At 35.3% G+C, this 27,612-nt stretch overlaps 13 non-coding genes across 13 annotated transcripts; all 13 read right to left on the bottom strand.

Moving 5' to 3' along the window:
* Positions 1-10,981: 10,981 nt before the first annotated feature.
* Positions 10,982-11,054, bottom strand: TRNAK-UUU. Its single transcript has one exon. It is a non-coding gene; the product is annotated as a tRNA-Lys (tRNA).
* A 577-nt stretch (positions 11,055-11,631) lies between these two features.
* On the bottom strand, positions 11,632-11,704 carry TRNAK-UUU. The gene has a single exon. It is a non-coding gene; the product is annotated as a tRNA-Lys (tRNA).
* A 573-nt stretch (positions 11,705-12,277) lies between these two features.
* TRNAK-UUU lies at positions 12,278-12,350 on the bottom strand. The gene has a single exon. It is a non-coding gene; the product is annotated as a tRNA-Lys (tRNA).
* Positions 12,351-12,926: 576 nt separating this feature from the next.
* On the bottom strand, positions 12,927-12,999 carry TRNAK-UUU. Its single transcript has one exon. It is a non-coding gene; the product is annotated as a tRNA-Lys (tRNA).
* Positions 13,000-13,576: 577 nt separating this feature from the next.
* On the bottom strand, positions 13,577-13,649 carry TRNAK-UUU. The gene has a single exon. It is a non-coding gene; the product is annotated as a tRNA-Lys (tRNA).
* A 2,674-nt stretch (positions 13,650-16,323) lies between these two features.
* On the bottom strand, positions 16,324-16,396 carry TRNAK-UUU. Its single transcript has one exon. It is a non-coding gene; the product is annotated as a tRNA-Lys (tRNA).
* A 577-nt stretch (positions 16,397-16,973) lies between these two features.
* TRNAK-UUU lies at positions 16,974-17,046 on the bottom strand. The gene has a single exon. It is a non-coding gene; the product is annotated as a tRNA-Lys (tRNA).
* A 584-nt stretch (positions 17,047-17,630) lies between these two features.
* TRNAK-UUU lies at positions 17,631-17,703 on the bottom strand. The gene has a single exon. It is a non-coding gene; the product is annotated as a tRNA-Lys (tRNA).
* A 575-nt stretch (positions 17,704-18,278) lies between these two features.
* TRNAK-UUU lies at positions 18,279-18,351 on the bottom strand. Its single transcript has one exon. It is a non-coding gene; the product is annotated as a tRNA-Lys (tRNA).
* Positions 18,352-25,024: 6,673 nt separating this feature from the next.
* TRNAK-UUU lies at positions 25,025-25,097 on the bottom strand. Its single transcript has one exon. It is a non-coding gene; the product is annotated as a tRNA-Lys (tRNA).
* Positions 25,098-25,674: 577 nt separating this feature from the next.
* Positions 25,675-25,746, bottom strand: TRNAK-UUU. The gene has a single exon. It is a non-coding gene; the product is annotated as a tRNA-Lys (tRNA).
* A 577-nt stretch (positions 25,747-26,323) lies between these two features.
* On the bottom strand, positions 26,324-26,396 carry TRNAK-UUU. The gene has a single exon. It is a non-coding gene; the product is annotated as a tRNA-Lys (tRNA).
* Positions 26,397-26,967: 571 nt separating this feature from the next.
* On the bottom strand, positions 26,968-27,040 carry TRNAK-UUU. The gene has a single exon. It is a non-coding gene; the product is annotated as a tRNA-Lys (tRNA).
* Positions 27,041-27,612: the final 572 nt, after the last annotated feature.

The following is a 27,612-nucleotide window of genomic DNA, read 5'->3' as shown; positions in this document are numbered from 1 at the left end:
CTCATCTTGTCTTATCCCTGATTGAAGCAGTACATATTTTGTTATCTTAGAACTAAACAAAATTATTTGTGAATTGCTCTCTTTTTTATCTCCGTATAATTAAATTTCTAATCAAACTCCAACTGTATTTCTTTCTTTAATAAAAAAAAGTTCCAAAAAATAATATAGATTTAATTTTAGAGAAAATAACCTCAGTGACCAAAAATGCCTTATAATATACGATTTTAACCAACTTTTTTTGGATTTGCCAAAATGACCAACTAAATCGCAGATCGATAATTCGCAACGCGATCTCCGATATCGCAAATCAGTTTCCAGATTCGCAACGCGATTCTGACTATTGCATTGCGATTTCCCAAATTCGCGTTGCGATTTTTCTAATTCGCAATGCGAATACGTAAATCGCAACGAGATTCTGACTATCGCAATATTGAATTTCAAATTCGCAACTCGATTTCTGAATTCACAACAGGTTTTAATTTTGCAACACAAATGTTTTGGGTATATAAATAAGCAGCAGCAGTAACTCATAACCTAAATCCCTAAATCGCAACTCATTCCATCTCCATCTATCACTCTCTCCGACGACATCCGTTCCTATATCCAACGACATCCTTCCCCATCCGGCAACATGTTTTAGTTTCGCAATTCGTTTGTTTAGTAAATTAATTTACAATAATGAAATCATCTAATGTTGATCATGTTTGGATAGATTTGTGTTTTGGAGGGTCATGGGAGAATGTTCATGGTGTTTTACAATATATGCCTTTACCCCATGAATCTTCAACTAAAAATGTCATTAAAAAAGTTAACTTATGAAACTCTAATGTTACGTGTTACAAATAAATTGAATTTAGAGCCCCTAAGTGGATTTAGGCTATCTTATCAGAGAAATGGTAAAGTTTATTTGTTAACCGACAATGAAGATGTTGAACGATTCATTGCTTACATTAGTGTTTCAAGTGATGATGTTACATTGTATGTTGTTGAACCTAGAAGTAGTGAAGTTGGGTCAGTAGCGGGTAGTAATCAACTAAGTTTTTCAACCCCAGTTTATGGTGCTCAAAATTTAATGGTTCCACCACAATTTCATCACCAAGCAAATATTGTTTCACCACATTTCCAATACCAAACACAATCTCAATACCCACAACCTTTCCCTAATCCAAATCCCAATCAACTTTCAGCACCAAATTCCGGTTTTTCGTATTGACCAGTTAGACGATGATGAGCCAACAAAAAAAATGTGAGTACTAATCAGTATTCGAAATTTGATCTTGGTCAATACCCGGACTTTGATCTTGGTCAATACTCGGATTTTGATGATTTTTCAGAAGAAGAAACAGACCCTGCGTGTAATGATTTTGATATTGGTCAATACCCAAATTTTGATGATGAAACAGCCGTTGCCGAGGAAGATGTTGTTGATGATAATGAGGAGGAAGTTACGACTGTAAATGAACATGTTGAACATCCATTCTGTAATTCATATAACACTGAAGAAGAAAAAGAAGAAGAATAAATCCCCAAAGAAAAGTCCCCGAAGAAAATGCCACGGGAGTATAACTGGAATATGCCAGAATTACTTCAGATACCGGAAGAAGAGTTGGTAAAGATAGCAGTTGATTGTCACACAAAAAATATTCGTATAAAGAAAGATGATTGTTTTGATACAAAGGAATACTTGAAGATAGCTTTGTATACGAAATGTGTGGAAGATGGCTATCAACTAAAAGTTAACAAATCAAGCAAATATCATTTCGAAACAAGGTGTATGATTGATAAAAACTATATGTGGCGTATGATTGCAAAGAGGATAAAAGATTGCGAAATATTTCAAGTTAGGACTTTTATTGATAAACATACATGTTCAAGAACCCAAGTTTTTCCTCACCATAGACAGACAAACAAAAAGGTGTTGGGTGGTTTTCTGGCTGAGTTAATGTTTTTGAATGGTAGGGTATATCGGGGACATGAAATTATGACTGACATGAATGCTCGGTTCAAGATTAGTATCTCATATTCTCAAGCTTGGAGAGCCAAATGTTATGCCTTGGAATTGTTGAGGGGGTCGCCAGAAGCATCGTTTGCCCAACTGCCGGCTTATTATCACAATTTAAAGCTGAAAAATCCTGGGTCGGTAACTCATATCAAAACAGATAGAGATGGACGCTTTGAGTTGCTGTTTATCGCCATTGGTGCTACGGTTAGTAAATCAATATAATTTTGTTGACTTATTTTTGTTAGTTACATGCATTTCACATTTAAATGATTATATTTCTTGTGTATATGATTTTGTAGATTCGTTCGTTTATTAATTGCATACGCCCAGTTATTATAGTTGACGGAGCACATTTAAAAGATCGATACCTTGGAGTAAACTTATTAGCAGTAGCCATGGATGCTAACAATGGGATACTGCCAATAGGTGACGGGGTTGGAAAATCTGAAACCTCTGATTCATGGACATGGTTTATGGGGTATCTTAGGGATTGCATAGATCCTATTAGCAATCTGACAATCATATCCGATAGGGCAAACTCAATTGACAACGTTGTTAGAAGGTGTTTCCTAGATGTTTTTCATGGACTTTGTGGTGCTCATTTGTATAGAAATTTAAAATCAAGGTCTGCTGGTATAAAAAATCACAAATGGACATACTGGAATGCTGTAAAAGCTTATCGAGAAGTGGATTTTAATAAGCATATAAAGTGTTTAAGACGTGTTTTGCCTCAGTGTGCTCAAACACTAGAAGATGTCGGGTTTGAAAGATGGTCAAGAGTACATCAACTTGGAGCAAGATATGGTTTCATGACGTCTAATAGTGCAGAATCAATCAACGCTCTAAGTCGTCATTCCCGGAAATTACCCATTACTATGTTAATGGAGTTTTTTCGAGCCTCTATTCAACAGTGGTACTACAAGAAAAGAAATCATGCAGGTATTATTTCTTTAAATTCGTAACTTATCATATATTTTACTAAGTATTATTTATTTAAATTTACAGGAACATTGGAACATCGTGTTACACCATGGACAGAAAAAAAAATAACGAAACGTGTTGTGAAGTCAACATCATGGAGAGTTGAACCATGTTCAAACACTTTGTTTGAAGTACTGTATAATAACTTAAATGGGCTTGTCGATCTAAATGCAAAGACGTGTAGTTGTATGAAATGGCAAACATCTGGTTATCCGTGTGGCCATGTTATAAAAGTTTCTCTTCATCTAAACCAAGATGATTCAAGCGCATACGCTATGGATTGCTACACTACAGAAGTATATCGACAGACTTATGGCGAGATTATCTACCCTATTCCACATCCTTCTGAGTGGGACATACCAGATGACTTACAAACAGTTTTTCCACCAGCCATGGACAGAAGGCTACCTGGCCGACCAAAAAGTCACGATCGTATACCGTCTAAGGGTGAAGAGAAGAAGAGATCGACATGTAGTCGGTTCAAGGAAAGTGGTCAAACAAGGTTGACATGTGGATCACCAATGCCATCACAATCATCTTTTCCTCTACCAAAATATGGATCCTCATCAAAATCCAAAGCTCATATGGTGTCAAGCAAAAGGCAATCAAAATCACAATCATCTTTAAAATCCCAATCACAACCGACTTCACCTTTTGGGACTGTTAACTTAGGTGATTTTTAAATGCAAACGTTGTATTATGTGGATTTTATGTGTGAACTTTTAACATTTTCAGTTAGGCATGTATTAGTAACTTGAGTTTGAAAATTGCTATGATCTGTTCAGTTGTTATCACTTATTAGGCATTCATTTGACTATCGCAACACAGAAATGACGTTCGTAATCATCTTAATGTCTATCGCAACGCGAAAATGACTATCGCAATGCGAAATGAAAATCGCAACGAGAGAATCGCAATGCGAAATGAAAATCGCAACGAGAGAATCGCAATGCGAAATGAAAATCGCAACAAGGGAATCGCAAAGCGAAATGAAAACGCAACGCGAATTTAGTTTCGCGTTGCGATTTTAGTTTCGCGTTGCGATTTTCATTTCGCGTTGCGATTTTTATTTCGCATTGCGATAGTCATTTTTGCCTTCAACATAAACCAGATTGAAATCAACAAAATCAGCCATTACATTTCAATCAATTAAACAAGCACAAATAAGAATTATGTTCACATCAATTAAACAAATCAACTTTTACAAATCATCTTTTACAAATCAATTAAACAATCAAAAAATAAGCAATAATTCTTATTTCCTCATCTACTATTGAATCAACTTTTGCAGCCATACATCATTTTCACGCAGCTCACTTCTGAGATTAACCTGCAGAAACCAAACATTTGCTCAAACAACACTTTCTACACATCTAAAACCTACAAACAACAAATTATTGAATTCTAGGTACTTAACCAAACATTTTCAAACCACAAGCCTATAAACTTACAAATTGTTTATGGATATTTTTATAACGTGGATGCAGGTAGGCAGCGTCTCGTATATATCGATCTAGCCATATATTGCCGAAACCACAAGCCTACTGCAGCTCTATCTCTATCGGTGGGAGGTAGATACTTTATACTTCCTGTGATCAAACGCTCCAACGCCAAGCATATGAGATGACCACAATCCCCTCTGGGTCCTTTCGTTTGTTGTGGTGTGGTCTCGTCTCTGCTAACTGTAATATTGAGCTTCTTTGGCTTCTTGTTTCTAGAACGAGTCCAATAATTTATCGCATCCAAGAATTTAGCCAAATGAGAGCTCCATCCCTTAATAATATCTCTTAAATCAGCCAATGATATGTAATTTATCATGTTGTTATATACTATTGCCTTAAGGGATGGGAGCTGAAGCTCGACGAGAAGCCAATGTTTACGTTCTAAAACAGGGATAAACACCTGCAATCATAAGTAATAATTAATTCATTTGCGCACTTATTTATGAATACCTTTAAACTCAATCTAAAATAAATACTAACCTTATCGACCTCCCACCATGCAGGATAAAGTTTAACTTGTCCATTGCCCAACGCAAATGATTCATCTCGTTGATTCTTCAAGTGAACGGCGTTAAAAGACGTCAGCATAATTGTATATCGTGTATTTCTTTTATTTTCCTTAAGTTTCCTAATTATTAGAAGACGTGACACCCACGCATCGATATGCTGTTTACAAAAAAGACTATATTAGTAACTTACATAAATTTAAAAAAAAATAATCAAATTGAAATATAAGAAAAATATAAGACTTGCCCCTCCATCGAAATAGCCATTGTCTTCGACCCCTAATAATACGCCCCACCAAGACCGATCAAGCAACAAATAGATATCATCGTTGAGCTTACATATGTCAGTGAAACACCCCTGGCTCCGCTCATATAGATAAAAATCAACTGCGGTCTTAGCCCAAAGGGTGTTATCCAGAATTGTGTCCGGTAGTTGTCTCCTCTCCACTTCAGATACCGGTATGGTACTGGCCGGTAACTCATACGAGAGCCAACTTGAATCCATCATGTCCGGCACGTCAGAGGGTTTCTCAAGAATCTTACATATGACGCCATATGAATCGGGCTCTTGAATGGTGGGAGGGACCTCTTCAACGATGACAGTGGCCTCTTGAACGGTGGGAGGGGACTCTCGAGGAATGATAGGGGCCTCTTCAACGATAGGAGTGGACTCTTGAGGGATGACAGGCGAGTCGGGCTTCTTCTTGCGGTGTCTTAGCACTATTGGGGTGTACGGAGACTTAATAGCACGTGCACGCTGTCTGATGCGTGAACTCTGTCATGCAAGGAAAACCCGACGTAAAGCATCCACCTTATCGGGCCGCTAAATAATTATACAAAAATTAGTAAATAAACAGACATGATATTCAAACAGTGAAAACAAAGACAAATATGTTTCAAACTTGCATTGAATTCACCCAAGTCATTATTCTATCATAGGTCACAAAATGCATCAGATAACAAAGGCAAATATGTTTCAAACTTGCAACACTGTCAACTTAGTATTTGTCTTTGTCTATTGGTTGAAGTAATGCAATTCATTCAAGTTTCAATTTGCAGAAGAAGAATAGTTTCTGGAACTTAAAATCGCAACGTGAAAAATGACTATCGCAACGCGAAATAAAAATCGCAACGAGAGAATCGCAATGCGAAATTAAAATCGCAACGCGATTATAGTTTCGCGTTGCGATTTTTGGTTTCGCGTTGTGATTTTCGTTTCGCGTTGCGATTTTCATTTCAACCAAAAGACAAAACAGTGTTACTAAAATATAGTTTCAAGAATAAACTATTTCTTCTTCTTCTGTAAATTGAAACTTGAATGGATTGCATTACTTCAACCAAAAGACAAAACAAAGACAAATATTAACTTCAGAGTATTAAAGAATATACAGTTTAGCAGAATTGGCAGCAAACGAACAAATTTACTTTCAACCAAAAGACAAAACAAAGACAAATAATAACTTCACTGTGTTAAAGAATACACAGTTTAACAGAATTGGCAGCAACCAAACAAATTTACTTTCAACCAAAAGACAAAACAAAGATAAATACTAACTTCACAGTGTTAAAGAATACACAATTTAGCAGAATTGGCATCAACCGAATAAATTTACTTCAACCAAAAGACAAAACAAAAGACAAATACTAACTTCACAGTGTTAATAAACAGTTTAGCAGTATTGGCAGCAACCGATTAAATTTACTAAGCAATCTAAGTGAAATGGTTAATCTAAGTGAAATTACGAGTAAATTTATCATCAAGTTAAATATGGAAAATCTTAAACTTATCTCGTTGCGTAGAGTATGAACCTCATTCTGCAACGATACTACCATCTCACGTAGAGCGGCAACCTCACCACGTAAAGTAGACACCTCAACACGCCATGCACCATCATTATCGCGTAGAGTACCGATCTCCTCACGCAAGGCATTGACCTCATCACGTAACTCTCTTGACTCATCCCGTGGAGGTGGAGGTGGAGGTGGAAAACAGGGAGATAGAAGTCGTGGCATCTTTGCTGGTCGCCTATCATGAGGTGATGGTGGAGAAGAGGCTTGATGATATGACGGGATAGGTGATGGCTCTCGTTGTAGAGGTGTATAGTCGGGTCGATCAAGTGATGGCTCTGGGTGAGGTGATGGCTCTCGAAGTGGAGGAAGTGGAGGCTGCTCATCATTCATGCCATCAAGAAAATGCTGACTAGCTTGCCATCAATCAGTGGCAAGCTCAGCCTCCGTGGATGTCAGTCTCATTAATGGAGTGTTGGCCTCTTAAAAATATAAAAACTCAAACAAAGTTAAACGTCTACTATTAATAACTTGTTTATATATGATAGTATTTGTGTTAACTTACATTATTTATATTCGCATATGGTATTAAGTCTTCCCAATCCAACAGACGTTTCATCTTCCAGGAAATAGCCCTAGGAATATCATTTGAAGTTTTTAATGCATATGTCCGCATGCTGGGGAAAACCTCGAATATCCAAATCTACAAACAATATAATAACAAACATTAGTAATTGTTAAATAATTAATTATAATTTTAAAAACATTATATAGAAATTCTTGCCTTAAAGGCCCAAACAAAGCCTGACAAAGTGTATTTCGACCCATCGCCACGCAAACTTTTGCGGTCATCAAAGGCAGACGACAACTTAGTCCATGTAGCTTTCCATATATACGAACCCCACGGAAACAGATTCCATGCATTTAGGTCCTCTACCAATAATATTAGCTCCTGAGGAATAGGTTGTCTGGCCTCTCTGCCTAAAAAGCCGGCATGCAAAAGTAGTAGAAGGCATACTCGGACAACATCGACGTCATTCATCCGAGTAAAACCATCTTTCTTATTAAACAATTTCTTCAGGTCGTCGACGTGTAAGTTCGGCTTCTCTATTGACTCATCAGGAAAAACCCTGGATAACCATGATGGGCGGGTGATATGACGAGTGTACCGGCCTACATCATCGTGTCCGAATCGTAGACCAGTGATTAAGCAAAAACTCCTTCCGCCCAAAACAAGTATACACCGGTGGAAAATGAAACCATATCTCTTCCTCACCACGTTGTATACTGTCGGGTAGATCGCTAGTCATGGTCTGAAGCCACAAATTGGTCAAATTAGCATCTCCACCCGGATGTTGTACTCTCAGCCATGGCCCGAAGCAGGTTTCCTCAAACAATTTTCTTTGTGCAGGTGAAAGCTTCGAAGCAATTGTAGTGTCTAGGCTAACTTTATTCCTTAATGTCAATGAAGCCGAAAAAAATTTCTACAAAAACAATAAACATACCAAGTTAGATATACCAAAAACTACACTGTGAAGATATACCAAAAACAATAAACATAAATAGTAGTTTATTCTTGAAACTAAAATTTGCAACACTGTTTTGTCTTTTGGTTGAAATGAAAATCGCAACGAGAGAATGAAAATCGCAACGCGGAAATGACTATCGCAACGAGAGAATCGCAACGCGAAATGAAAATCGCAACGCGAAATGAAAATCGCAACGAGAGAATCGCAACGCGAAATGAAAATCGCAATGCGATTTTGGTTTCTCGTTGCGATTTTCATTTCGCGTTGCGATTCCCTCGTTGTGATTTTCATTTTGCGTTGCGATTCTCTCGTTGCGATTTTCATTTCTCGTTGCAAATAGTCATTTCCGCGTTGCGATTTTTATTCTCGAAACTATTCTTCTTCTGCATTACTTCAACCAAAAGACAAAACAAAGACAAATACTAACTTCACAGGGTTAAAGACTAAACAATTTAGCAGTATTGGCAGCAATCGAATGAATTTAATAAGAAATCTAAGTGAAATGGTTAATCTATTATTGAAATTACCAGTAAATGTATCATCAATTTCAATATGAAAAACCTAAAATAATGCAAAAATTTCAAAATAAAAATAATTAAAAAAACTAACCCTCGGAGGTTGATTTTCCATTTCTGAATGATTGTGAGGGATTTCTGACCGTGAATGGTTGTGAGGGATTTCGCCGGCGATGGGGACGGAAATCTTCGGAGATGGGGACGGATTTCGCCGTAGAGAGTGAGAGATGGAGATGGGACTGAGTGTTGTGATTTTAGGTTTGAGGTTATGAGTTGTGATTACTGTGGACGGTTCAGTTTCCGATATATTAAGAAATTCGTGTTTGGAATTTGAAAAAAAAAATACGCGTTAATACGAATGACACTATGTAAATCGCATTGCGATAGTCAGATTCGCATTGCGATTTACGTATTCGCATTGCGATTTTCCTAATTCGCGTTGCGATTTACGTAATCGCGTTGCGATTTACGTATTCGCATTGCGAATTAGGAAAATCGCAACGCGAATTTGGGAAATCGCAATGAGATAGTCAAAATCGTGTTGGGAATCTGGAAACTGATTTGCGATACCGGAGATCGCGTTGCGAATTATCGATCGCATTGCGATTTAGTTGGTCATTTTGGCAAATCCAAAAAAAGTTGGTTAAAATCGTATATTATAAGGCATTTTTGGTCACTGAGGTTATTTTCTCTTAATTTTATCTGTTTTAATAAAGTTAATTGTACCATACATCGATAAATTATCATCTTTATTTTAAATTACTCATGTTTTCAGTATTTTAATTTAATCTCTAAATTATAACTTTTATTCTTTAATTTTTTTAATCTTCTAAATTCATGCTCAAACTATGATCATTATTCTAAATTGATTTCTAAACTTTTGAACATTCCAATAATGTACCCCAAAATCACACAAAAGTTTGAGATGAAATTAGAATATTCAAGAATTTAGAAATCATATAGAATATTGGTCCTACTTTGAGGATGAATTGAAAATATTCAAAATTTTGAGGATTAATTTAGGATGAAAGTTTGAAATAGTATATAAACCTTTGGTATATTTAAACTTTTATCTAAAAGTACAATGACAAACAAAATTTAAAAATATTTTTAGAGGGTTTAAACTGCATACTAAACAAAGTTTATTATTTATTTATAAAAGATGTGACTGACTGGACATAATTTTACCTACGTGATTGTTCCAATCAATGAAAAGATGGAGTATTCTAAAAATTAGTGTGAAACGAATACTAAATTGATAAATATTTTTTATGGTGATATTTAGACAAAAATACCCCAAATTTAGTCTCCCGCATGTGTCATGGATGTTTTAAATTAGTAACAATTCTTAATATTTAAAGAAAGAAAACTAGTACAAGTCAAGCACTGACAATAAATTTGAACAAACTGCTCACTTTGGGGTTAATTTCAACTCTGCTTCCTTTATCTAATTGGTCGATGAAAAGAGAGGTTAGGGAAGAAGAACAAGGGTGGCACGAGGAAGACAGCCTAGGTAGGCCAATGTGGGGGCGACCCTAAAGAGGGTGGCTCACCCATCCCTTGAGAAAGGCATAGTGCCCAAATAGTATATGGTTGGAGTTTCATTCATACACTATATTTATATTTGCTTTACAAAGACAAAAAAAATGATGGTTTAGTGGGGGGAAAAAGGAATGTGGAGCAATCCTTGTTGTGTTTGCTTCTGCTTCTCACAACATTGAAATCATTACCAAAGTTCTTGGCTGATCCTTCCATATGAACTTCTGGTCTGAAAGACTTATGAGACAACGAACAAACTTGTTTCATGATGAACTTTGTTTGAAGACAAAGCAAACTATAAATCTTTTAGATGTGGGAATCGTGGGACTAATAGTGACGTTTTTTTTGGATAATAGTAACGTTTTTTTGGATAACAGTAACCAACTTTTACACCAAGTTCTCAATCAAGTACTAAACACCATGAGGCCTGAGGGCTATCCACAAAGATAAAGAAAAGACAACAGAAGAAGATAACGATTTAGGTAGTCGAGTCAAACACAGGGATTCATTTTACCAAGGCAAACAGATGACATGCTACAAACATTTCAAAATATGCAGAATTATCCGATTGTGGATCAATCAAGCAACGAGGAAATGGCAAAAGAGAGTGAAGAGTGACCGTCATCTGTGGGAATCGAACCCACAACCACATGGTTAAAAGCCATGCGCTCTACCAGCTGAGCTAAGACGACTTCGTTAAGTGGTCTAACATAGTGAATATTGGCACTACAAATATGTCCACGACGTTGGGATTCCATCTTTATTTAATGGTTTCTTGTTGAAATAGTTATTTTTCCAAACTTGAGCCAAGTTTGGCAAAATCAGAGTTTCCCCCAAAAGCCCAAACGAAGTTGACGACCCTAAACGCCACGAACTTTTGTTACTGTGGAAAGTAAAAGGTGTGCTCAATGCCCAATAATATTCAATAAATAAATCTAAGAATGAGCTTGAGTAAATGACACGCCAAGGGCCTTTTCGTCTTCAAAAATTCTGAACAATGAACAACAGGACAAAATCGGAATTTCAAATATTATAGAAAATACCAATCTTATCCTTAAACGGTTCCTGATCCCCGCTTCTATAACTACACCCAATGATAAAGAAACGACAACAGAAGAAGTTAACGATTTAGGTAGTCGAGTCAAACACAGGGATCCATTTTACCAAGGCAAACAGATGACATGCTACAAACATTTCAAAATATGCAAAATTATCCGATTGTGGAACAATCAAGCAACGAGGAAATGGCAAAAGAGAGTGAAGAGAGACCGCCGACTGTGGGAATCGAACCCACGACCACATAGTTAAAAGCCATGCGCTCTACCAGCTGAGCTAAGACGGATTCGTTAAGTGGTCTAACATAGTGAATATTGGCACTACAAATATGTCCACGACGTTGGGATTCCATCTTTATTTAATGGTTTCTTGTTGAAATAGTTATTTTTCCAAATATGAGCCAAGTTTGGCAAAATCAGAGTTTCCCCCAAAAGCCCTAACGAAGTTGACGACCCTAAACGCCACGAACTTTTGATACCGTGGAAAGTAAAAGGTGTGCTCATTGCCCAATAATATTCAATAAATCTAAGAATGAGCTTGAGTAAATGACATGCCAAGGGCCTTTTCATCTTCAAAAATTATGAACAATGAACAACAGGACAAAATCGGAATCTCAAATATTATAGAAAATACCAATCTTATCCTTAAACGGTTCCTGATCCCCGCTTCTATAACTACACCCAACGATAAAGAAAAGACAACATAAGAAGTTAATGATTTAGGTAGTCGAGTCAAACACAGGGATCTATTTTACCAAGGCAAACATATGACATGCAACAAACATTTCAAAATATGCAGAATTATCAGATCGTGGAACAATCGAGCAACGAGGAAATGGCAAAAGAGAGTGAAGAGTAACCGCCGACTGTGGGAATTGAACCCACGACCACATGGTTAAAAGCCATGCGCTCTACCAGCTAAGCTAAGACGGCTTCGTTAAGTGGTCTAACATAGTGAATATTGGCACTACAAATACGTCCACGACGTTGGTATTCCATCTTTATTTAATGGTTTCTTGTTGAAATATTTATTTTTCCAAACTTGAGCCAAGTTTGGCAAAATCAGAGTTTCCCCCAAAAGCCCAAACGAAGTTGACGACCCTAAACGCCACGAACTTTTGTTACTGTGGAAAGTAAAATGTGTGCTCATTGCCCAATAATATTCAATAAATAATCTAAGAATGAGCTTAAGTAAATGACACGCCAAGGGCCTTTTCGTCTTCAAAAATTCTGAACAATGAACAACAGGAAAAAATTAGAATCTCAAATATTATAGAAAATACCAATCTTATCCTTAAACGGTTCCTGATCCCCGCTTCTATAATTATACCCAACGATAAAGAAAAGATAACATAAGAAGTTAATGATTTTGGTAGTCGAGTCAAACACAGAGATCCATTTTACCAAGGCAAACAGATGACATGCTACAAACATTTCAAAATATGCAGAATTATCCGATTGTGGAACAATCAAGCAACGAGGAAATGGCAAAAGAGAGTGAAGAGTGATTGCCGGCTGTGGGAATCGTACCCACGACCTCATGGTTAAAAGCCATGCGCTCTACCAGTTGAGCTAAGACGGCTTCGATAAGTGGTCTAACATAGTGAATATTGGAACTACAAATATGTCCACGACGTTGGGATTCCATCTTTATTTAATGGTTTCTTGTAGAAATAGTTATTTTTCCAAACTTGAGCCAAGTTTGGCAAGATCAGAGTTTCCCCCAAAAGCCCAAACGAAGTTGACGACCCTAAACACCATGAACTTTTATTACTGTGGAAAGTAAAAGGTGTGCCCATTGCCCAATAATATTCAATAAATAAATCTAAGAATGAGCTTGAGTAAATGACACGCCAAAGGCCTTTTCGTCTTCAAAAATTCTGAACAATGAACAACAGGACAAAATCGGAATCTCAAATATTATAGAAAATACCAATCTTATCCTTAAATGGTTCCTGATCCCCGCTTCTATGACTACACCCAACGATAAAGAAAAAACAACAGAAGAAGTTAATGATTTAAGTAGTCGAGTCAAACACAGGGATCCATTTTACCAAGGCAATCAGATGACATGCTACAAATATTTCAAAATATGCAGAATTATCCGATTGTGGAATAATCAAGCAACGAGGAAATGGCAAAAGAGAGTGAAGAGTGACCGCCGACTGTGGGAATCGAACCCACGACCATATGGTTAAAAGCCATGCGCTCTACCAGGTGAGCTAAGACGGCTTCGTTAAGTGGTCTAACATAGTGAATATTGGCACTACAAATATGTCAACGACGTTGGGATTCCATCTTTATTTAATGGTTTCCTGTTGAAATAGTTATTTTTCCAAACTTGAGCCAAGTTTGGCAAAATCAGAGTTTCCCCCAAAAGCCCAAACGAAGTTGACGACCTTAAACGCTACGAACTTTTGTTACTGTTGTAACATCCCAAACTACGGGTTAGTGACTTTATTGTAAAGTTTTAGAATTTGTTGATTTAAATAGGAATATTTCAGTTGGATTAAGTGGTGAATATGAAAGAATTAAAAGGATAGTATGGTAATTTAGATTAAAAGATATTGTCATATCTCTATTTAGAGAGATACACGTGGAAGAGGAGATAATTCTCCAGAGTTATCTACTCCTCTTTGTTCTTAATACGTGAGGCTTGAAGCATGAGGTGAGTTTTCTGATTTGTTGGTTATTTGTTAAATTAAAAGTTAGGTTTTGATCATTAGAAGATAACTAAGCTTAATGAAAGCTTTTATTGTCTTATAATCAAAAGATGAAGAAGTTATAAGAAATTAAAGAAAACGAGTTTTTATATGAAATTATGGAAAAGAGTTGATAAGTTGAATTTGAAGTTAAATTTGACTTGTCATCATGCTAATTAAGAAATATGAAGTGTTAGAATTGTGTTTAGAACATATTGAAATTTGAGTATGATTCTTGATTTACATATGAGGGATAGGATTTTGAGGTTATGGATGGTTTTCATGGATATAAATTGGTTTAAGTAATGGTGGTTAGGTTTAATGACATGGTAGGGGTTTAAAATAGAAGAATTGAATGAAGAATTGATGATTTTCGGGCTTAAAATACAATTTATGGGTAGAGGGAACCAATACCCTATGAATGGGTATCAATTCCCCCCTCTTGAAGAAAAAATTCCAGTATATTCAGGGGGTATCGATTCCCCCTAAATGAAAAATAGAATTTGGTTCTTTAATTTGGTTTAAGTTGTTAACATCAAGTTTAAGGTTTAGGCTTCTGATAGTTGTTTTGAAATGTTATATTTATGTAGATATTGAGTCTAAACAAGTTTCGGAATAATCAAAGGATTAGGATCGAATCAAAGTAAATAAGGCTAAGGTGAGTGCAATTTTAATTGTACTTATATTATTTAACGAACATTGGCTTGCGATGAGCTAGTGATGGAGTTACTATGGTAAGAAGTGACTCCTAAAATGTTATTTAATTTGTGATTCTTATATGTGCATGAATACATGAAATGGGTATAGGTTATTATATATGTTATATGATATTATATATGTTATATGATATGCATAGACATAAGAGCATAAAACATAAGATATATGATATGATATACATGATTATATGCATATGTGATATATGCTATGAGACATGACCAATGTGAAATGAGATAAGCTATGTGATATGATATGAAATACATGGTTACACATACATGTGGTATGTGACAGAAAAGAAAGAACAGATGATGAGAAATGTATTCATCGTAAATGCCCATAGTATATGATACGAGAGCTATAGGTATAGTTGGCATGCCAAGAGTCGAGGGTATTGTAGTCCTTCGGGATTTAGTCCTTCGGGACGTAGTGGTCCTACGAGACATATATAGCAGTCCTTCGGGACGAATACTGAACAAATGTTCGGTGCCCATGAGGGAATTTATACGAGATGTGGTGATAGCATTAGTGCACAACCTCAATGTACTCACATACCTTTGTTCTCAATAACAATATACATGGGCAATTGAAATATAAATTAAAGTGAAAGTGAAAGTGATGCAAAAAGGTAAGTTTCATGTGTGCATAACTTGATTATATATGTCATATGAAATATATACATGCATATTGAAATATCATGATCAAATGGTAAGAATGCATATTCATGAATCTACTGTTACATGTTTATTTATTGCCTCACTAAGTCTATGACGTAGCGTGTAAGTGATTTACACGTAGGTACCAAGAAACGAGAAGAGCAAGAATAGAAGTAGCAAGGATAGTATTATTACTAGAAGACCAGATCAGAAGTAATCGACAAAGTAGGTATTTTGTTGTGTATAAAGTGTTGGCATGTAATAAGTCGTTAATTATGAGCACTCTGATCGAGTTTGTATTTTGTGGTCTCTTTTATGTAAATTAATCTATTTTGTTTTAAACAAAGTTTTAAATTCCCGGGGTTTTTCGTTATTAGTCAAAGTATTGAAAAGTCAAAGTGACACATCGGACTCGTATTCAAGTCGGGTACGGGTTGGGGTGTTACAACTGTGGAAAGTAAAACGTGCGCTCATTGACCAATAATATTCAATAAATAAATCTAAGAATGAGCTTGAGTAAATGACACGCCAACGGACATTTCGTCTTCAAAAATTCTGAACAATGAACAACAGGACAATATCGAAATCTCAAATATTATAGAAAATACCAATATTATCCTTAAACGGTTCCTGATTCCCGCTTCTATAACTACACCCAGCGATAAAGAAAAGACAACAGAAGAAGTTAATGATTTAGGTAGTCGAGTCAAACACATGGATCCATTTTACCAAGGCAAACAGATGACATGCTACAAACATTTCAAAATATGCAGAATTATCCGATTGTGGAACAATCAAGCAACGAGGAAATGGCAAAAGAGAGTGAAGAGTGACCGCCGACTGTGGGAATCGAACCCACGACCACATGGTTAAAAGCTATGCGCTCTACCAGCTGAGCTAAGATGGCTTCGTTAAGTGGTCTAACATAGTAAATATTGACACTACAAATATGTCCACGACGTTGGGATTCCATCTTTATTTAATGGTTTCTTGTTGAAATAGTTATTTTTCCAAACTTGAGCCAAGTTTGGCAAACTCAGAGTTTCCCCCAAAAGCCCAAACAAAGTTGACAACCCTAAATGCCACAAACTTTTATTACTATGGAAAGTAAAAGGTGTGCTCATTGCCCAATAATAATTAATAAATAAATCTAAGAATGAGCTTGAGTAAATGACACGCCAAGGGCCTTTTCGTCTTCAAAAATTCTGAACAATGAACAACAGGACAAAATCGTAATCTAAAATATTATAGAAAATACCAATCTTCTCCTTAAACTTTTCCTGATCCCCGCTTCTATAACTACACCCAACGATAAAGAAAAGACAATAGAAGAAGTTAATGATTTAGGTAGTCGAGTCAAACACATGGATCCATTTTACCCAGGCAAACAGATGACATGCTACAAACATTTCAAAATATGCATAATTATCCGATTGTGGAACAATCAAGCAACGAGGAAATGGCAAAAGAGAGTGAAGAGTGACCGCCGACTGTGGGAATCGAACCCACGACCACATAGTTAAAAGCCATGCGCTCTACCAGCTGAGCTAAAACGGCTTCATTAAGTGGTCTAACATAATAAATATTAGCACTACAAATATGTCCACGACGTTGGGATTCCATCTTTATTTAATGGTTTCTTGTTGAAATAGTTATTTTTCCAAACTTGAGCAAAGTTTGGCAAAATCAGAGTTTCCCCCAAAAGCCCAAACGAAGTTGACGACCCTAAATTCCACGAACTTTTATTACTATGGAAAGTAAAAGGTGTGCTCATTGCCCAATAATATTCAATAAATAAATCTAAGAATGAGCTTGAGTAAATGACACGCCAAGGGCCTTTTCATCTTCAAAAATTCTGAACAATGAACAATGAACAATAAGACAAAATCGTAATCTAAAATATTATGGAAAATACCAATCTTATCCTTAAACGGTTCCTGATCCCCGCTTCTATAACTACACCCAACGATAAAGAAAAGACAACATAATAAGTTAATGATTTAGGTAGTCGAGTCAAACACAGGGATCCATTTTACCAAGGTAAACAGATGACATGCTACAAACATTTCAAAATATGCTGAATTATCCGATTGTGGAACAATCAAGCAACGAGGAAATGGCAAAAGAGAGTAACGAGTGACCGTCGATTGTGGGAATCGAACCCACGACCACATGGTTAAAAGCCATGCGCTCTACCAGCTGAGCTAAGACGACTTCGTTAAGTGGACTAACATAGTGAATATTAGCACTACAAATATGTCCACGACGTTGGGATTCCATATTTATTTAATGGTTTCTTGTTGAAATAGTTATTTTCCAAACATGAGCCAAGTTTGGCAAAATTAGAGTTTCCCCCAAAAGCCCAAACGAAGTTGACGACCCTAAACACCACGAACTTTTGTTACTGTGGAAAGTAAAAGGTGTGCTCATTGCCCAATAATATTCAATAAATAAATCTAAGAATGAGCTTGAGTAAATGACACGCCAACGGACTTTTCGATTTCAAAAATTCTGAAAATGAACAACACGACAAAATCGGAATCTCAAATATTATAGAAAATACCAATCTTATCCTTAAACGGTTCTTGATCCCCGCTTCTATAACTAAACCCAACGATAAAGAAAAGACACCAGAAGAAGTTAATGATTTTGGTAGTCGAGTCAAACATAGGGATCTATTTTACCAAGGCAAACAGATGACATGCTACAAACATTTCAAAATATGCATAATTATCCGATTGTGGAACAATCAAGCAACGAGGAAATGGAAAAAGAGAGTGAAGAGTGACCACAGACTGTGGGAATCGAACCCACGACCACATGGTTAAAAGCCATGCGCTCTACCAGCTGAGCTAAGACGGCTTCGTTAAGTGATCTAACATAGTGAATATTGGCACTACAAATATGTCCACGACGTTGGGATTCCATCTTTATTTAATGGTTTCTTATTGAAATAGTTATTTTTCCAAACTTGAGCAAAGTTTGGAAAAATCAGAGTTTCCCCCAAAAGCAAAAACGAAGTTGACGACCCTAAATGCCACGAACTTTTATTACTGTGGAAAGTAAAAGGTGTGCTCATTGCCCAATAATATTCAATAAATAAATCTATGAATGAGCTTGAGTAAATGACACGCCAAGGGCCTTTTCGTCTTCAAAAGTTCTGAACAATGAACAACAAGACAAAATCGTAATCTAAAATATTATAGAAAATACCAATCTTATCATTAAACGGTTCCTAATCCCCGCTTCTATAACTACACCCAAGGATAAAGAAAAGACAATTGAAGAAGTTAATGATTTAGGTAGTCGAGTCAAACACAGGGATCCTGTAACACCCCCAACTCGTATCCGACCAGGATACGAGTCTAAAGTGTCACATTGACTTTTCAAAAATTTATTCGTATAAAATAGTGAGTAATTTAAAAACTTTTATAACATTTAAATTATTCAAAACATTTACAAAATTATTCAGAGCTTATACAATATATTCTTTTGATTACATGCCAACTAGAACTTTATATACAAAAATACATATTATTCACCTCTCTTCTGATCTGACATTCGGTAAGGAGAACTGGCCTGTCTTGCTCCTCTTAGCTCTTTACTCTTCTCACTTCTGTAACCTACGTGTGAAACAATCACACGCTAAGTCGTTGATTTAGTGAGGCATAAAACATATAATAAAACTCTAATTAATCACACATACACGAACATACAATCTTATAATACCATATCAAAACGATATAACATTATATATATATAGCATATACATATCACACATTATTTTGAATCTCTACCCTTTGTTCACTATCAATATTCTTAACATTGATCACCAATCAAATAACATTTTAGGAGTTACTTCTTACCATAGTAACTCCATCACTGGCTCATCGCAAGCCAAATGTTTTATTCAATAATATAAGTACAAATAAAATTGCACTTAACATCTAGACATAGACATATACTCATGTACACATAAACATCATAACAAATACATACTTCTATGAATTCATGTTTTTCACTATTGGAAATAGACTTATCACAAGTCTTATTTTCCTCATATACTAGAGAATGTGCACTCACCTTAGCTTTGCTTTGATTTGATTATAATCCTTCAATTGATCCGGAACGGGATCACGTTCTATATCTACATCATCATACATAGATCTATATTAGTATTATAACTAATATATACTCTAATGGTTCACTCTTTAGACTAAGATAAAAGGCAATTTCATCTTTTAATGAAGGTATGCATCGATGCACTACTGATGCATCGGTGCATAAAATGTATTCGATGTTGTATTATTACTGGGATGCATCGATGCATGCCTTATGCATCGATGCACTAATTGCATTCGATGTTTCCTTATTAATGGGATGCATCGATGCACTACTTATGCATTGATGCACGAATTACATTCGATGTATTTATTTTAAAAGAGTGCATCGATGCACTACCAATGCATCGATACACCTTCAAATAATTTCTGGGTTTTAACATCGATGCATCGGTGCACAATGAATGTGCATCGATGCACATTGCCCAGAACTGACATTTTAGCACGAAAATCATCAACTATTCCCTTAATTCTTCTATTTTAAGCCCCTCTTATGACATTAAACTCAACTACCATTACTTGAACCAACTTATATCCATGTAAATCATCTTTAACCTCAAAATCCTATCCTTCATATGTAATTCAAGAATCATACTCAAATTTCAATATGTTCTAAATACAATTCTAACACTTCTATCTTCTTATTCTCATAGATGACAAGTCAAATTCAACTTAAAATTCAACTTATCAACTTTATTCCATGATTTCATATAAAAACTCGTTTTCTTAAATCTCTTATAACTTCTTTATCTTTTGACTATATGACAACTTAAGCTTTCCTTAAGCTTAGTTATCATCTAGTAATCATAACCCAACTTTTAAAACAACAAATAATTAACAAAATAGCAAACTCACCTTTGATGTCTCTCTCTCTCGTATGGAAGAACAAAGGAGATGAAGTGGAGAAAATATCTCCTCATCCTTATCCCACATGCCTATATATCATTTAATTATAATTTCCAAGTCAAATGACTATTTTGCCCTTTAATTCTTTTAATAATTACTAACAACTTTCAGGAAATATCTCCATATAAATCATTAAACTATTCAACTATTCTACTTTAATCACCATATTCTAAAATTTTACAATTTTGGTCACTAACCCATATTTTGGGATGTTACAAATCTCTCCCCCTTAAGAAAAATTCGTCCTCGAATTTTCATTGTACAAATAGATGGGTAATTGTATACCCATATCTTATTTGCACTCACTTACACACTACTTTATTATCCAACTTATTTCTTTCCATCAAAACATAAATCTTCATCAAACTATCCATATATATATATTCTTTCAGTCAAAATAATTCATTAGCTATTTCCTTCACTTATCAAACCTTCATTCTCACTCATCCCTAATACAAATTCTTTGGTTCGAATTCAACCATTCCATTACCTTTGTCTTATAACTGGTCACTAATATTCATATTCCTATTCTTAAACCCTTCCTTGGTCTTTTAATATTCTCCAATTAACATTTATCTCTTTCACTTTATTTTGTCCATGTTGTAAAGAAACTATTCTATTTCAGAACGATAAAGTTCATTTAATACTATAATTTTCAATCCGTCTGAACGGATTGGCTCTATTCTCTAGCGGGGAATACAACTAATTCATATATGGTTTAAAGGTGAAAACCAGTATCTCTATCTTTCTTTGATGGTGCTAAAATTCTATGAAGCACTAATTTTCTTAATCATCTGAGATTTTTGTTCTCTAATCCTTTCATTATGAGCTCTTTCTAGAGCTTTAACATGATTTACCATTTCTTGAAATAAGAACAAATTTAAAACAGTAACACTATTTTGATTTAAAGCGTAAGCCTTAAACAACCAATCACATATATTCTTCTTAATCGAAATCATTTCAGCAATAAATCTACTTAACTTATTAAACTTATACACATACACATGCACGTATAATTTCCTTTCTTCAAGCTCATATATTCGAGCTTCATTTGTCTTATGAACTTATTATCGATTTACTTATTCTTGAACTGTTTTATAAACCATAACCACGTCACTTGATCTTTCAATATTCTTATGGTGACTTTCATTCACCATATTTTATCTTATCTACGTAGTAACGAAACTTCTCAATTTAATTTCTCATCTTTGGAGAAATGAACACCTTCTAGTAATATCATTTATCCAAAGGTCTGTAACAACATAACCTTTCTCAAATTCACCCTTGAACTCGGGTGCACTTAACTTTATTCGATACATTCATTCTATGAGTTAACAAAGTATACAATTTAAAACACATCGGAATATCATTCAACATCATGAATCATTCTCTAATCTTATACAGGCATTCCCTGAGGTTTTCGCTCTTCTCCCTGCCTGGCCAGGGCAGGTGAATGTTATTACCTTCAGGTCTATCGCCTTGTACTTCACTTTGGAAACTCTCATATATTCATGTGCTCATATCCTTACTTCTATCACATATCACGTGTACATATGATCATCCAATTCATATCATATAACATATGTCATTTGTATATATTCACATATCATCTATCATATTATCTAAACATATATATATCTCATAACTCATTCTCAGTATTCACTTATTTATATAACATAACAATTTAACTCTATTAACAAGACAGCACACTCCTTACCCTATCAGATCAGAAAATTTTTCACTTTGTGTTGGCATGTACACTTTTTAAAACACTTTCGACTTCGTTTTTAGCCTAGAATCGGCTAAACCGTAGCTCTGATACCATTAAATGTAACACCCCCAACCCGTATCCGACCAGGATACGAGTCCGAAGTGTCACATTAACTTTTCAAAAATTTATTCGTATAAAATAATGACTAATTTAAAAACTTTTATAACATTTAAATTATTCAAAACATTTACAAAATTATTCAGAGCTTATACAATATATTCTTTTGATTACATGCCAACTAGAACTTTATATACAAAAATACATATTATTCACCTCTCTTCTGATCTGACATTCGGTAAGGAGAACTGACCTGTCTTGCTCCTCTTAGCTCTTTACTCTTCTCACTTCTGTAACCTACGGTGAAACAATCACCGCTAAGTCGTTGACTTAGTGAGGCATAAAACATATAATAAAACTCTAACTAATCACATGCACGAACATACAATCTTATAATACCATATCAAAACGATATAACATATATATATATATATATAATATATATATATATATATATATATATATATATAACATATACATATCACACATTATTTTGAATCTCTACCCTTTGTTCACTATCAATATTCTTAACATTGATCACCAATCAAATAACATTTTAGGAGTTACTTCTTACCATAGTAACTCCATCACTGGCTCATCGCAAGCCAATGTTTATTCAATAATATAAGTACAAATAAAATTGCACTTAACATCTAGACATAGGCATATACTCATGTACACATAACATCATAACAATACATACTTCTATGAATTCATGTTTTTCACTATTGGAAATAGACTTATCACAAGTCTTATTTTCCTCATATACTAGAGAATGTGCACTCACCTTAGCTTTGCTTTGATTTGATTATACTCCTTCAATTGATCCGGAACGGGATCACGTTCTATATCTGGATCATCATACATAGATCTATATTAGTATTATAACTAATATACCCTAATGGTTCACTCTTTAGACTAAGATAAAGGCAATTTCATCTTTTAATGAAGGTATGCATCGATGCACTACTGATGCATCGGTGCATAAATATATTCGATGTTGTATATTATTGGGATGCATCGATGCACTAATTGCATTCGATGTTTCCTTATTAATGGGATGCATCGATGCACTACTTATGCATCGATGCACGAATTGCATTCGATGTATTTATTTTAAAAGAGTGCATCGATGCACTACCAATGCATCGATACACCTTCAAACAATTTTTGGGTTTTAACATCGATGCATCGGTGCACAATGAATGTGTATCGATGCACATTGCCCAGAACTGACATTTTAGCACGAAAATCATCAACTCTTCCCTTAATTCTTCTATTTTAAGCCCCTATCATTAAACTCAACTACCATTACTTGAACCAACTTATATCCATGTAAATCATCTTTAACCTCAAAATTCTATCCTTCATATGTAATTCAAGAATCATACTCAAATTTCAATATGTTCTAAATACAATTCTAACACTTCTATCTTCTTATTCGCATAGATGACAAGTCAAATTCAACTTAAAATTCAACTTATAAACTCTATTCCATGATTTCATATAAAACTCGTTTTCTTAAATCTCTTATAACTTCTTTATTTTTGACTATAAGACAACTAAGCTTTCCTTAAGCTTAGTTATCATCTAGTAATCATAACCCAACTTTTAAAACAACAATAATTAACAAAATAGCAAACTCACCTTTGATGTCTCTCTCTCGTATCGAAGAACAAAGGAGATGAAGTGGAGAAAATATCTCCTCATCCTTATCCCACATGCCTATATATCATTTAATTATAATTTCCAAGTCAAATGACCATTTTGCCCTTTAATTGTTTTAATAATTACTAACAAATTTCAGGAAATATCTCCACATAAATCATTAAACTATTCAACTATTCTACTTTAATCACCATATTCTAAAATTTTACAATTTTGGTCACTAACCCGTATTTTGGGATGTTACAGATCCATTTTACCAAGGCAAACAGATGACATGCTACAAACATTTCAAAATATGCAGAATTATCCGATTGTGGAACAATCAAGCAACGAGGAAATGGAAAAAGAGAGTGAAGAGTGACCGCCGACTGTGGGAATCGATCCCACGACCACATGGTTAAAAGCCATGCGTTCTACCAGCTGAGCAAAGACGGATTCGTTAAGTGGTCTAACATAGTGAATATTGGCACTACAAATATATCCACGACGTTGGGATTCCATCTTTATTTAATGGTTTCTTGTTGAAATAGTTATTTTTCCAAACTTGAGCCAAGTTTGGCAAAATCAGAGTTTCCACCAAAGGCCCAAACGAAGTTGACTACCCTAAACACCACGAACTTTTGTTACTGTGGAAAGTAAAAGGTGTGCTCATTACCCAATAATATTCAATAAATAAATCTAAGAATGAGCTTGAGTAAATGACACGCCAAGGGCCTTTTCATCTTCAAAAATTCTGAACAATGAACAACAAGACAAAATCGGAATCTAAAATATTATAGAAAATACCAATCTTATCCTTAAACGGTTCCTGATCCCCGTTTCTATAACTACACCAACCGATAAAGAAAATACAACAGAAGAAGTTAATGATTTAGGTAGTCGTGTCAAACGCATGGATCCATTTTACTAAGGAAAACAGATGACATGCTATGAACATTTCAAAATATGCAGAATTATCTGATTGTGGAACAATCAAGCAAAGAGGAAATGGCAAATGAAAGTGAAGAGTGACCGCCGACTGTGGGAATCGAACCCACGACCACATGGTTAAAAGGCATGCGCTCTACCAACTGAGCGAAGACGGCTTCGTTAAGTGGTCTAACATAGTGAATATTAGCACTACAAATATGTCCACGACGTTGGGATTCCATCTTTATTTAATGGTTTCTTGTTGAAATAGTTATTTTTCCAAACATGAGCAACGTTTGGCAAAATCAGAGTTTCCCCCAAAAGCTCAAACGAAGTTGACGACCCTAAACGCCACGAACTTTTATTACTGTGGAAAGTAAAAGGTGTGCTCATTTCCCAATAATATTCAATAAATAAATCTAATAATGAGCTTGAGTAAATGACACGCCAAGGGCCATTTCATCTTCAAAAATTCTGAACAATGAACAACAAGACAAAATTGGAATCTAAAATATTATAGAAAATACCAATCTTATCCTTAAACGGTTCCTGATCCCCGCTTCTATAACTACACCCAACGATAAAGAAAAGATAATATAAGAAGTTAATGATTTAGGTAGTCGAGTCAAACACAGGGATCAATTTTACCAAGGCAAACAGATGACATGCTACAAACATTTCAAAATATGCAGAATTATCCGATTATAGAACAATCATGCAACGAGGAAATGGAAAAAGAGAGTGAAGAGTGCCCGCCGACTGTGGGAATCGAACCCACGACCACATGGTTAAAAGCCATGCGCTCTACCAGCTGAGCTAGATGGCTTCGTTAAGTGGTCTAACATAGTGAATATTGGCACTACAAATATGTCAACGACGTTGGGATTATATCTTTATTTAATGGTTTCTTGTTGAAATAGTTATTTTTCCAAACTTGAGCCAAGTTTGGCAAAATCAGAGTTTCCCCCAAAAGCCCAAATGATGTTGACAACCCTAAACACCACGAACTTTTGTTACTGCGGAAAGTAAAAGGTGTGCTCATTACCCAATAATATTCAATAAATAAATCTAAGAATAAGCTTGAGTAAATGACACGCCAAGGGCCTTTTTGTCTTCAAAAATTCTGAACAATAAACAACAAGACAAAATAGGAATCTAAAATATTATAGAAAATACCAATCTTATCCTTAAACGGTTCCTAATCCCCGTTTCTATAACTACACCCAACGATAAAGAAAAGACAACAGAAGAAGTTAATGATTTCGGAAGTCGTGTCAAACACAGGGATCCATTTTACCAAGGCAAACAGATGACATGCTATAAACATTTCAAAATATGCAGAATTATCCGATTGTGGAATAATCAAACAAAGAGGAAATGGCAAAAGGGAGTGAAGAGTGACTGCCGACTGTGGGAATCGAACCCACGACCACATGGTTAAAAGCCATGCGCTCTACCAGCTGAGCTAAGACGGCTTCATTTAGAGGTCTAACATAGTGAATATTGGCACTACAAATATGTCCACGACGTTGGGATTCCATCTTTATTTAATGGTTTCTTGTTGAAATAGTTATTTTTCCAAACTTGAGCCAAGTTTTTCAAAATCATAGTTTCCCCCAAAAGCCCAAAAGATATTGACGACCCTAAATGCCACGAACTTTTGTTACTATGGAAAGTAAAAGGTGTGCTCATTGCCCAATAATATTCAATAAATAAATCTAAGAATGAGCTTGAGTAAATGACACGCCAAGTTCGTCTTCAAAAATTCAGAACAATGAACAACAGGAAAAAATTAGAATCTAAAATATTATAGAAAATACCAATTTTATCCTTAAACGGTTCCTGATCCCCGCTTCTATAACTACACCCAACGATAAAGAAAAGTCAACAGAAGAAGTTAATGATTTAGGTAGTCGAGTCAAACACAGGGATCCATTTTACCAAGGCAAACAGATGACATGCTATAAACATTTCAAAATATGCAGAATTATCCGATTGTGGAATAATCAAACAAAGAGGAAATGGCAAAAGGGAGTGAAGAGTGACTGCCGACTGTGGGAATCGAACCCACGACCACATGGTTAAAAGCCATGCGCTCTACCAGCTGAGCTAAGACGGCTTCATTTAGAGGTCTAACATAGTGAATATTGGCACTACAAATATGTCCACGACGTTGGGATTCCATCTTTATTTAATGGTTTCTTGTTGAAATAGTTATTTTTCCAAACTTGAGCCAAGTTTGGCAAAATCATAGTTTCCCCCAAAAGCCCAAACAATATTGACGACCCTAAATGCCACGAACTTTTGTTACTATGAAAAGTAAAAGGTGTGCTCATTGCCCAATAATATTCAATAAATAAATCTAAGAATGAGCTTGAGTAAATGACACGCCAAGGGCCTTTTCGTCTCAAAAAATTCTGAACAATGAACAACAGGAAAAAATTAGAATCTAAAATATTATAGAAAATACCAATTTTATCCTTAAACGGTTCCTGATCCCTGCTTTTATAACTACACCCAACGATAAAGAAAAGTCAACAGAAGAAGTTAATGATTTAGGTAGTCGAGTCAAACACAGGGATCCATTTTACCAAGGCAAACAGATGACATGCTACAAACATTTCAAAATATGCAGAATTATCCGATTGTGTAACAATCAAGCAACGAGGAAATGGCAAAAGAGAGTAAAGA

This window comes from Hibiscus syriacus, unplaced genomic scaffold (assembly GCF_006381635.1).
Source record: "Hibiscus syriacus cultivar Baekdansim isolate YM2019G1 unplaced genomic scaffold, ASM638163v2 tig00111621_pilon, whole genome shotgun sequence".
Lineage (NCBI taxonomy): Eukaryota > Viridiplantae > Streptophyta > Magnoliopsida > Malvales > Malvaceae > Hibiscus > Hibiscus syriacus.
Note: the sequence above shows the minus strand (reverse complement) of the source record. Positions and strands in the feature narration are given on the sequence as shown.